The following is a 12,094-nucleotide window of genomic DNA, read 5'->3' as shown; positions in this document are numbered from 1 at the left end:
CAGTACAAACCCTAAGGCTGGTTTGATCCGGTTCTCAGAGTCCCAGGGGCTCCTGTTATCTCGAGGCCTAAGCACAGCACAACCACAGTACATCGCAAATGTAGCACATATTAAGCAATGAGTGTTGCCTACATATTCATTCTTAATCAGTCGCCCTCTAATTTCTAACCCCATGTCTCAGTACCCCCCTTTTCTGGAAAATCTAGTAAATTCTTTTACTTAATACAGAAATTCTTCTTCCCAATCTCTACGATATGTATCCCTCAATGCCTTGCCATGTACTTTCGACAAGGAAGCTAATATCGCCATTCGTTGTAACAATTTCCAATTCCAAACAAGTATTACAAAAGACAATACTAAACTTATACCAACTAACATCAATAAAACAATAATTGGGTGACCCAATGTGTTCAAAATCCCAGTTGCAGTTGGCGACCACCCAAAGAGTGCATCCCACCAGTTGTGATTTGCGTCTTGTTTCACTCTTTGCAAAACTCTGCTTATTTCCTTCATATCACGATGGACAATGGTTAGAGTGTTCTCCCTATTTTCCTGAATGCCTTTTAAAATTTTGATCAGGTCTTGGTGTTTAACTAATTGCATCACTAAGGTGAGGTTCATCCCAATAGGTGTAGGTAATAACTTGTGATACATTGTATTGTTAGACTTGATCAACTAGTGGGATACCACTGGTGCCAAATACAGAAAAATCACACCTGACAATTTTCCAACTAATTTCTAACCCCATGTCTCAAGACAATAGAACAAAAGGGGACTGTTGCTTCTCCAGAGGTCCAGGAGCATGCTGGAGAGCATCGTGACACTTAAAAAAGCAGCTTCACAGAAAACCATGCAAAGAAAACATTGGAAGAAACAGAAAATAACTGTCTTGCCAAGCAAGAGAGAAGGTAAGAGGGGGACAGTGATGAGTCCTGAAAGGCTGAAAAAATGACTTAGAATTTCCAATAAAAAGCTTGACAGGCATCTGACTGGTTACTTGGCCATGATTATCAGCAACAAAGTCTCCAACTTGGGTAATACCGCAGCACTGCACAGACTCACCTTTTTTATGTGACTCACCTCACGTTTTATGACTGGCTGCAAACCAGTGGGTTACCAGCAATCCAGTTTCTAGCCAGATTAGCCTAGATAGATGCTGATTTTCTACAATAATTCCAAATTCTTCTGATCCCTTGCACTTTCCACCTTGGAAATATCCCAAACCAACCGGAACGTAATATGTTTGGCACATCAAGATGACCTTTAAGGTTCCTTCCAACCCAAACCATTCTATGATCAAGGTTCTGATTGCAGATTAAAACAACAAACTAACCAAGTTTACCAGGCACTATTAAACTGAATATCATTGAAAACGATTGTTTTTGCTTCATTAAAAAGGCATGCAAGCCTCTGTTGCTAGAGCTGCTCTGATTGTGATGATTTAGTGAGTCTCAGAAAGGAAGAATTACACTAACCATCTAATTGCTCTTAACAAACTTTCTGCTCCAGCTCTTGTACTACAGACCTGTAAACAAATACCACGAAAAAAGACTAAAAATTAATCAAAATCAATCAAATCCAAATCCTTTGGAGGTGACACAGATGCCATTTTGGATAGCAAAAGTCTTTGAAGTTCTCAGTCTTTTAGGATTTTTCTCTCCAAACTGACTCAAACTCTCTCTGCCAAGCTGTGTACTTCTGGCTCAGCTTTTTTGCCGATGGCTTGGTACGGGCAATCACATCTAGGAAATCTGCTGTTGTGATTGTGTCCAGTTGGATCACAGGTAAGTTACTGTTACCTAGAGAAAACAGGTCAAATAACATTATTACTACCAAAAGATATTCTTTTAAGTCTAACATATGACTTACTATATAAAAACAGTAGAATGAACCTAGAGAGAGAAAGAGAAATTCATATTTATGCACAGATACTGACATAAAAAAGGGCTAATTTTCAGAAACATTAGCTTTAGTAAATGTTTTAGAAATGGAGTTTAAAACTTCTCTAAGCAGAAAGAGATCCACCTGCTGGGGTTAACGTAATTTCTAGAGTTACAGCAGTGGATCAGCATTTCCCAGATTAGATTCTCTAATAAAAGCTGTGGTACCTTGCTGATGGTTTTCAAGAGCATCGAAGATTTTCCTCACTGTTCTCATGGTTGCTTCCTTGCACACAAGTTTGATGTCAGAACCAGAGTACCCATCAGTTTTCTGTGACAGAACCAGAACAATACATTACAGCTTACAGCCTTATAAATCAGACAACAGTGGCATTTACAAGCATATATGTTTTATGTGTATTTTTATAAAGTATCTGTAAATTCTATTGCTGTCAGAAATATATCATAGAATACAAAATCAGGATATCCAGAGTTGGAAGGGACCCACAGGGGTCCTTGAGTCCAACTCCTACACACATTATATATGTATACATAGATACATATGTGTATATGTACATATATATATATGCACCTTCCTACAAACCCCTTCCCCACCCCAACATTACGCTGGTTACTCTAGCTTTGAATGTCCACAGTACCTTTCAGGTGCAAAGGAAATACTGAGCATTTTCTTTCTAAGCGACAGGTTTCTGTAAGTCAACTAAAACTCACTTTTCTGTGTCTGTTCCCAGCTTTCCTGTTAACAAAATAACTACATTTCCTTATTTATAAAACAAAAACTGAGCAGAATTGTCTCTGAACAGAAGAAAAGAGACAACTGGGAAAGCTGTAGATATTTCTAAAGAATTTAGGATGTGACGAGGGGCTAAATAAAGCAAGCCTGATTTCCTAGTGAATCTCACTCTTGTCTGAAAGCTGGTTTCTCCTGCTGCAGTGGAGCTGTGACAAACCTTCCCTACCCAATTAATTGTTCATTACCCCAGTGAATTGGAAGTGCTCCCAGCCCAGTAAGAAGAGTGAGAGAACATACTATTGCTGTAAGTCTCCCTGTATTTAAGGCTGAAAAATTGGCCCAACAGAGAGGATCAGAAAACATGACTCTGCAAGCAGAGCTGTGTGGAACCAGTGATTTCCACAGCCAGGTGTGTACCTATGATATGCTCAGCCCTGCCTCTCACTAATTTCTGGCTGGCTGGAACTTCAGACGGACCCAAAGTCCTTCCCCCAGCCTTGTATGTCGCAATTGCTGCATACAGAGAGGTGCTGTCCCTACCCTCTGCCCTGGACCTCTTCCACCATGACACAATCCCATCACTGTCGACAGTACATGTCACTCTTGCTTGTTTCCCACTCTGAAAGTCCCCAAGCTGCTGCAGTGTTGTCTCACCTGTCCCAGCAAGCTGTAGTCCAGATCTGTTCTCAGCTCCACTCCTCCGCTGTTGCTCAGAGGGGGCAGCCAGTGCTGGATCATTGCTCACCACGCCTCTTTACTTGGAAGGTCGACCAAAATCCATTTCTCTAGATGCCACAGCATGTCAGAATCCAACTCCCTGCAAGCAAAGCAGAAGAGGAATCATTTCAGTGCATCTCTTTGCAGAGACAGTTTTCACAGGAAGCTCCTCACTACAAGGACTGACAATTTTCAACCCCACCTGTAGCTGTGCCAACCTAGTTTTGAAAAAACAGATTAATTATCAAGTGTATTCCTGTTCGCTGTATTAGCAATACACTAGCTTACGACAACAAGGCTTAACAACAGCAGTCAGAAGTTTTAGTTATCTTCTCTGGTACTTGTGTGCAGCATGTCCCATCAGTCCTCACCATTTCTCCCATTGCTATTAAGGAGACACTACAAATTGTCTGTCTGGGGTAATATTTTTATAATAATAAAAATATTTTATAATAATAATTCAGGGACAAAATTAGGAAGGCCAAAGCTCATCTGGAGCTCAATCTGGCTACTGCCGTTAAAGATAACAAAAAACGTTTTTATAAATACATCAACACAAAAAGGAGGACTAAGGAGAATCTCTATCCTTTACTGGATGCAGGGGGAAACTTAGTTACAATAGATGAGGAAAAGGCGGAGGTGCTTAATGCCTTCTTCGCCTCAGTCTTTAGCGGCAATACCAGTTGTTCTCTGGATACCCAGTACCCTGAGCTGGCGGAAGGGGATGGGAAGCAGGATGTGGCCCTCACTATCCACAAAGAACTGGTTGGTGACCTGCTACGGCACCTGGATGTGCACAAGTCGATGGGGCCGGATGGGATCCACCCAAGGGTACTGAGGGAACTGGCAGAGGAGCTGGCCAAGCCACTATCCATCATTTATCAGCAGTCCTGGCGATTGGGGGAGGTCCCAGTTGACTGGCGGCTAGCAAACGTGATGCCCATCTACAAGAAGGGCCAGAGGGCAGACCCGGGAAACTACAGGCCTGTCAGTTTGACCTCAGTGCCAGGGAAGCTCATGGAGCAGATTATCTTGAGAGTCATCATGCAGCACTTGCAGGGCAAGAAGGCAATCAGGCCCAGTCAGCATGGGTTTATGAAAGGCAGGTCCTGCTTGACAAACCTGATCTCCTTCTATGACAAAGTGACGCGCTGGGTGGATGAGGGAAAGGTTGTGGATGTGGTCTACCTTGACTTCAGCAAGGCTTTTGACACCATCTCCCGCAGCATTCTCCTCAAGAAACTGGCTGCTCCTGGCTTGGACTGGCGCACGCTTTGTTGGGTTAGAAACTGGCTGGATAGCCGGGCCCAAAGAGTCGTGCTAAATGGAGTCAAGTCCAGTTGGAGGCCAGTCACTAGTGGCGTCCCCCAGGGCTCAGTGCTGGGGCCAGTCCTCTTTAATATCTTCGTCGATGATCTGGACGAGGGCATTGAGTGCACCCTCAGTAAGTTTGCAGATGACACCAAGCTATGCGCGTGTGTCGATCTGCTTGAGGGTAGGAAGGCTCTGCAGGAGGATCTGGATAGGCTGCACCGATGGGCTGAGGTCAACTGCATGAAGTTTAACAAGGCCAAGTGCCGGGTCCTCCAACCTGGGATGCAATAACCCCAAGCAGAGCTACAGGCTGGGAGATGAGTGGTTGGAGAGCTGCCAGGCAGAGAAGGACCTGGGAGTGATGGTGGATAGTCGGCTGAATATGAGCCAGCAGTGTGCTCAGGTGGCCAAGAAGGCCAACAGCATCCTGGCTTGCATAAGAAACAGTGTGGCCAGCAGGGCTAGGGAGGTGATCGTCCCCCTGTACTCGGCTCTGGTGAGGCCGCACCTCGAGTACTGTGTTCAGTTTTGGGCCCCTCGCTACAAGAAGGACATCGAGGTGCTTGAGCGGGTCCAGAGAAGGGCGATGAAGCTGGTGAGGGGCCTGGAGAACAAGTCCTACGAGGAGTGGCTGAGGGAGCTGGGCTTGTTCAGCCTGGAGAAAAGGAGGCTCAGGGGCGACCTTATTGCTCTCTACAGATACCTCAAAGGAGGCTGTAGCGAGGTGGGGGTTGGTCTGTTCTCCCACGTGCCTGGTGACAGGATGAGGGGGAATGGGCTTAAGTTGCACCAGGGGAGTTTTAGGTTGGATTTTAGGAAGAACTTCTTTACCGAAAGGGTTGTTAGACATTGGAACAAGCTGCCCAGGGAAGTGGTGGAGTCACCATCCCTGGAGGTCTTTAAAAGACGTTTAGATGTAGAGCTTAGGGATATGGTTTAGTGGGGACTGCTAGCGTTAGGTCAGAGGTTGGACTCAATGATCTTGAGGTCTCTTCCAACCTAGAAATTCTGTGATTCTGTGATTCTGTAATATGTCAGGACTAATTAATTGCTGCTTTGTAAGGGATGCTTAAAATATAGACAGAAACACAGACTTTCAATCTGGGATGCAAGGACCATGTTCATGGCAGAACAGGAGCTTCATCTGAGGCTGCTCCTGCAATGCAAATTATATATAATACAGCCCCAAAGGACAGTATCCTTGTAAAAAGGAGCACGTGAAAGATGAACAGGCTGGATCAATGTGCCAATGAGCCAAAACCTCTCTTGAGATCAGCTCTGATAAAGGTGTTTGGCAAAAAAAACACAAAGAAACAAACAAACAAAACAAACAAACAAAAAACAAGACTGAGAATACTCCTTATTTTTACTTGTTTGCGGTGCACAAAGGAAGCTTGAAAGAAAAAAAAAAAAAAAGCATTTCATGACCACCTAGATGAAGTCTTTCTTGACAGTGCCCCAGATGCTGTCAGTTTGCAGGAGTCCTGGTACGCCTGGCACGCCAGCTCCGCAGATGCACATCCAAGTGGGTCATTTAATCTAGCCTTCTATCAAGTGCTCTTCAGTTGTCTGCATCTAACAGTGACATAACTGAACACAAATTTCTTCTCTGGTTCATCTCTTGTTACTCATATAATGGGAACAATCTACAGGTACCCCAATCATCCATACAATTTTCAAGAAGAAATAGCAGCTACAAAGTATTTACTCATAAGTCTCCAGTGTCTTCCAGGAGCTGCTCTGAGCTATTATCCTTTCAAATGCAGTACCAATCTTTCTCCAGTGGCCCCATTCAGTCACTGAATTGTTATTTCAGTTTAAAATTTAGTTCCCCATGCTTGCCAAGAAACTCTTATCAGGGAGAAACTCCCTTCAATGTGTCTTGTTGTACTGGGTCTGGCAGAGAAGAAAAAAAAGGAGCCCTAAGCACCATTTCCACCCCTGCCAGCTGAGCAGAAAGAGCCAGCTGCTGGAGGTACACTTAAGCCTGCCTCTACCTTTGATGAAATCAAAGTGAAATCCTTTGGTGAGGATCCTTGGGTGAAATCCTTTTGCCAGCAAAGCCAATGTGCAAGCAATACTTCTGGTATAAAACCCCTCTTGAATTTACAGGGAGCTGACTGCCAGCTCGGGACAGACCTGGAGCACACCAACAAAGCTTATTTCTGTCACCTTCAGTGACTTGTATTTATTTTTTAATAGTATCTTCTACTGGCACACAACATAAGAAAAGGAAAAAAAGCCTCCCAAGTAGGTGCTGTCATTCAGCTCAGTGGGATCAGAAGTGCCTCTGTTCCCAGAAAGAACCTCTCAGTTTTGGAGAGCTGAGTCAATGGCTCAGGATGAGAAAACCAGATCAATAGGCTCTCACATGCCAACAGAATTCACTCAGATCCTTACCAGTACTTCTAATCAAGGCCTCCGATGTAAATACCAGAGCTTTGCTAATCAATGTCTATTGGCATATTGATACCATTACTGAGATTTTAGGCTGCTTAAGAGGCTTGCTGAGCAGCTGTGGGGCTTCAGCCTACGCTGTGCAACACCCAGTGCAATGCCTCTCACACAGGCTGCAGAATGGGCACAGGACCATTTTGGTCCCCCCTCACCTTCCAAATGTATATTTCAGTAACTTCTCAGAATTGCTCTGATAGGCTATAAATTAATTACTCTGCAGCTGACCACCTGCTTGGCTGTTATTTACCCACACTGCCTTCCTCCATGTACCCAAACAGAGACAAAGTTCTCAGGGTTTCAGAGGTGCCCACACAGGTACTCTAACTGCTCTTGCAGGAGAAGGACAACCACAGCCAGAGTCCCTGCAAACACCCCATGAATCCACCGAATGTGGACGTTTTTCACCACTTCAGAACACTATTGGGCTGCCCCTTGAAATCACAGCTTCACAAGCTCCCTAGCCATGCACAGAGGAAACAACCTTGCCCTTAGTGGATATTAACACAGCAAAAGCACAACGCCCAAGAGGCACTGGGCTCCCAGGCAATATTTCCAGCTGTTCCTCCTACTGCTTTGTTTTAGTTCTGCAGAGATGCAAGCAGTGAAATAGAGGTCTAAAAAGTGCTCCCAACACAGGGAACAGCTCTGTAAATGAGCCCACTGATACATACAAGTCGCTCTATTTATCCAGAAAGCTTACAGTGACCCTGCTTGTTGGCTAAAGATGAAAATGAAGACATGATATTTTTGTTATCTTTAAAGTGTTTAGGTTGTTTGCTAAATTGATTTGTTAGTGAAAAAATGCAAGGTTAAGTGACAACAATAACCAGAACAGAATAATAAGCACTGCGCCAACCAAAATACTATGGGCTATTATTTCAGATAAAAATATTAAGAAATGTTCATGGAAAGAACCTCTATAGTTGGAAGAGGGTGACTTTTGGGAGCTCTCCCAGGTTGACATCACAAGGCATCATGTCTCATTATCACTGCCACATTTCATGGAGGTAAACAAGGCAAAGAGCTATTTTTGTTTCCAGGAGGAATATTAATAAATGCATTAAGCAGAAATTAAGAGACCTCCAAAGGTGAAGCCAGAATCAGCAACAAGAGCTCACTGATAATTAATCCCTGCCTACTGGGATCATCACCATGGTGTAGAAGATGAAAAGGTACCAAGAACAGTAAGCTTCTCATCATCCCACCTCCTGTCCACCCATGCAGGTGGCCTGAGCAGAGCCACAACAGGCTGAGGACTTGTTCTAAGTCCACGTCTTCTCCTAGGGCTTCCCCACACTGTCCTCCTCTACTCTCCTTCCTCGCTGTCCTCCACCATACACACCAGGCATGCACTGCTGGGAGTGAAGGGAAGGGCTGACTGTGGGGTAATCCCAGATGTTATTTTGGGATTGCAGCCCACCTACCCTGTGGTGGTTTTACTCAAGTGGGCAGCCAAGCTCCACCACAACCGCTCTCTCACTCCCCCCTCCTCAAAGAGGAAGGGGGAGGAAATACAACACAAAGAGCTCAAGGTTTGAGATGAGAATGATTTAATTAAAGGGAAAGGGAATGGGGAGGAAAAAAAAAAAAAAGGCCGCACAGAAGCACAGAGAGAAAGGAAAAAAAAAGTTATTCTCTACTTCCCATCAACGAGCAATGTTCGGCCACGTCCTGGGAAGCAGGGCCTCAAAACACGTAACGGTTGTTCAGGAGGAACAGCCCCCTCCCCCATGAGAGCCCCCCTTTTTATTGCTGAGTGTGACATCAGGTGTTATGGTTTGATTGGTTTAGGTCAGCTGCCCTAGCGATGTCCCCTTCCCATCACTTGCCCGCCTACTGGCTCTTGGGGGCTTGGAAGGAGTCCTGATGCTGTGCCAGCACTATGCAGCAATAGACACAACACTGGAGTGATATCAGTGCTGTTCCAGCTACGAGTGCAGAGCACAGCACTGTGTGGGCTGCTGCAGGGAAAGGTGACTCCATCCCAGACAGACCCAACACATCCCCTGACCCCACCTTGGCCATGTGCTCAGGGATCCAGCACACCCCAGCTCTGGTGGAAGGGAAGAATCTATCAGCTGCCACCAAAGCTTCACCCACCCTGACGATGGAAAGGGAAAAGCAAGCAGCACTGCAATGGAAGTTAAATATGCTAATACATTAGGAAACATTCACTATGTGGTTAAGGACCACTTTATTTCTTCATTAACAAGGCCTTTATCGTACGTAATTATGTTGAATCACTTCAACAAGGAATTTGTCAATAGGAAGTGCCTGGCTGATAAGCAGGGGGAAGCAAGGCTGGGCAGCAAGCACTGCCTGAAGAGGAAGATCAATAACTGCAGTGCAGCTTAGGACAGCATAAAGAGCTTTGTTTAGGCTTCTTTTCATTCATCTAAAAGCAGCTTGGTACTTTTTCAATAAATATCCAAGTTAAAAAAATCTCTTGAAATCCAGCTTAATACCAAATGTTTGCAAAAACACAGGGCCCTGCTGTGAAGCAGAAACCTCTGGATTGTAAAACTAGGTATTTTGAAACTTTGTTATAAAATAGCCCTACACATCTCAAGCCTGGGATCTTACAGTAAGACTGATGGTAGCCAAGTACACAAAAATAATCCATAAACACACAGGTGAGAGCTTTAAGGGGGGCTCAAACTCCACCAACCTCTCTGGAAGCAAACACTGCCAAACTCCTCGAGGATGTCAGCCTCAATGACAATATAAGATGCTTCTAGATTTCACCTTCCTAAAATACCTAAGTATATACTCAGCTGTATTTTAAAGCATCAGCATTTTAAAGCATCTCCACTCAAGGCACAGCGCTGCCAGACATTCATAGGTTGAATTAACTCAGAAGAGGGAAAAAATCCCACCTTCCCACGAGCAATGCTGAAAATGTCTAAAAAGAACGTCTAAGCTCTCAGGTATCAAACTTGCAGCAGTAGGAGCTGGCTTCCCACAGCAGCTCAGCTCCCACCCTTGTACCAACACAGATTGCCATCTTTCTGTGGGAGCAGCTCCTCCAAAATAGAAATCTTGTCATTTTGGATCTACCTGTGTCATTTTCTTGATGTTTCAAGGGGGCTATTTTGCAGAAAGTAGCACTTCAGAACTGCAAAATGATCCAAATCCAAATGCGTAAAACATTCAAAACTCCAGCCTGTAACTTCTGCTCGGCTTTCCAGAAAGAGTTTCAGTTGCATAAGACAGATGCATGGTAACAAGGTACGCAGGAATCCCTTTTTCTGCAGAGGTGTACAGAGACAGGTCAGCCTCATGCTTGCATTAACACATCTCCAAGATCCCTAGATCCTGCACTATGGAAAAGGAATTTGCAGATGGCTTTGCGCTGTTTCACACGTCCCTGAATTAGAGATAATGAGGAAATAAATGGTAGAAAAAACTTGAGCAAGGTCAAGATAAATTAACCTGGCTGCAGTGTTAAACATGAGCTTTGCGCAGTGGCCAATTGCTGGCTGGCTTGAGGCACCCATCTGAGGGTCTCTAACCAATTGTATAACAGATTTGTGCACGTGGACAGCGCATGGGGCTACAGGTAAAGTATATGTAGCAGTGAAAAAAAGGCAATAAAGGTCTTCTGTTCAAGAGCCATCAGGAGTCCGTGTCTTTCATCCCTGCAAACGTTGACCCCGACGTGATCGGGAAGAGAGCAACAATAAGAGAAGCGTCTGAAGGGACCCCAGCCAAATGACTCAAGCTGACGGCAGGACCACGGCGTTAATCCCAGGATGTCACCTCAAGAAGCAGGTGAGCGGCTGGGGCATTAACTATGGGAGCTAATTTATCGGCTGAGTAGGTGGCAATAGCTAAGCTACTGACTCAACTCCTGGTAAAAAGAGGAGTGAAATATGACCTATATAAAGTGAAATAATTGCTAAAGTTCTTACGAAAGAATGGGGCCCCAGCAACAGCTTTGATGGTGTTTGATGTAAAAACTTGGGAAAAGGCGGGGACAACTATATAGGACACTGCCTCGTGGGGAGATGCAACAGCTGCTGAGGTGATGATGACCTGGCACTTAGTAACTGAGACACTGAGATCATGGCAAGCAGAAAAAAGGGAATCAACAGCGGCCGCTCAGGCTATGCAGACGGGTGAAATAAAAAGCGGTGACTGTGTACCGCCAGAGGAAGTAAACCTGACAGACTTGGGAACAGAGGCAGAGACAATATCTCAGCTGTCAGCACCGCCACTGCCACCACCCACAGTCAGTGGCACCACCCACAGGGGATCCTTTTGACCCCCAAGATCATTGGAAACAACCTCAGAGAGAAGCAGTAAAAGGGGTGGGGAGGGGCATAGGGCTCATTTTTCCAGTCTGAGTTTGGGATCACAAGCAAAATGACTGGAACCCCTTCCAGTGGGACCTTAATAAAAAACTGCATAAGACGGTGACCACTTATGGGTTATTGGCCCTGTTTACGCAGTCCCTGCTGGAGAATGTCATGACAGGACAGCTTTTAACCCCCTTTGACATACGACAAGTGGCGGTGATGATATTAACTCCAACACAAAAATTTTTATGAGAACAGAAATGGAAAGAGTTGTGCAAACATGCAGTGCTCCAAAATTTAGAAAGGCAGCCAGGGGATCCGCTTTTTGGAGCCGGTATACCTCAACTGATGCGTACAGACCCAATGGCAGATCTGCACCTTCAAGCAAATATAGATCCAGGCATCCTCCGGCTGACTGCAACCCTAGCCCTCAAGGCACTGTTCAGAATTCCAGAGACCAGGAAGCCCGCACAACCTTTTACAAAGGTCCAGCAAGGGGTGTCTGAACCATACATGTAGCTTACTGATGGGCTTTGCGATGCATTAGATAAGCAGATTGACAATCGGGAAGCAAAAGACGCTTTGCTACAAAGGCTACAGGTATAAAATGCAAATAACCTGTAAAAAAGGTGCTACAGGCTCTGCCAGTGAATGCAACACTAGTTCAGATGATA

General features: G+C 44.9%; 1 pseudogene across 1 annotated transcript in view; it reads right to left on the bottom strand.

Moving 5' to 3' along the window:
• Nucleotides 1-1,644: 1,644 nt before the first annotated feature.
• Nucleotides 1,645-12,094, bottom strand: part of LOC311426488 (katanin p60 ATPase-containing subunit A-like 2) — a 31,635-nt pseudogene continuing 21,185 nt past the window's right edge. The window contains exons 5-7 of the transcript in view: nucleotides 3,289-3,451; nucleotides 2,109-2,211; nucleotides 1,645-1,799 (exon numbers count right to left, since the gene is read on the bottom strand). The product of the transcript in view is annotated as a katanin p60 ATPase-containing subunit A-like 2 (transcript). The remainder of the gene's footprint in view (nucleotides 1,800-2,108; nucleotides 2,212-3,288; nucleotides 3,452-12,094) is intronic.

The sequence above is a fragment of the Aythya ferina genome (assembly GCF_964211825.1).
Source record: "Aythya ferina genome assembly, chromosome: W".
Classification (NCBI taxonomy): Eukaryota; Metazoa; Chordata; class Aves; order Anseriformes; family Anatidae; genus Aythya; species Aythya ferina.
Note: the sequence above shows the minus strand (reverse complement) of the source record. Positions and strands in the feature narration are given on the sequence as shown.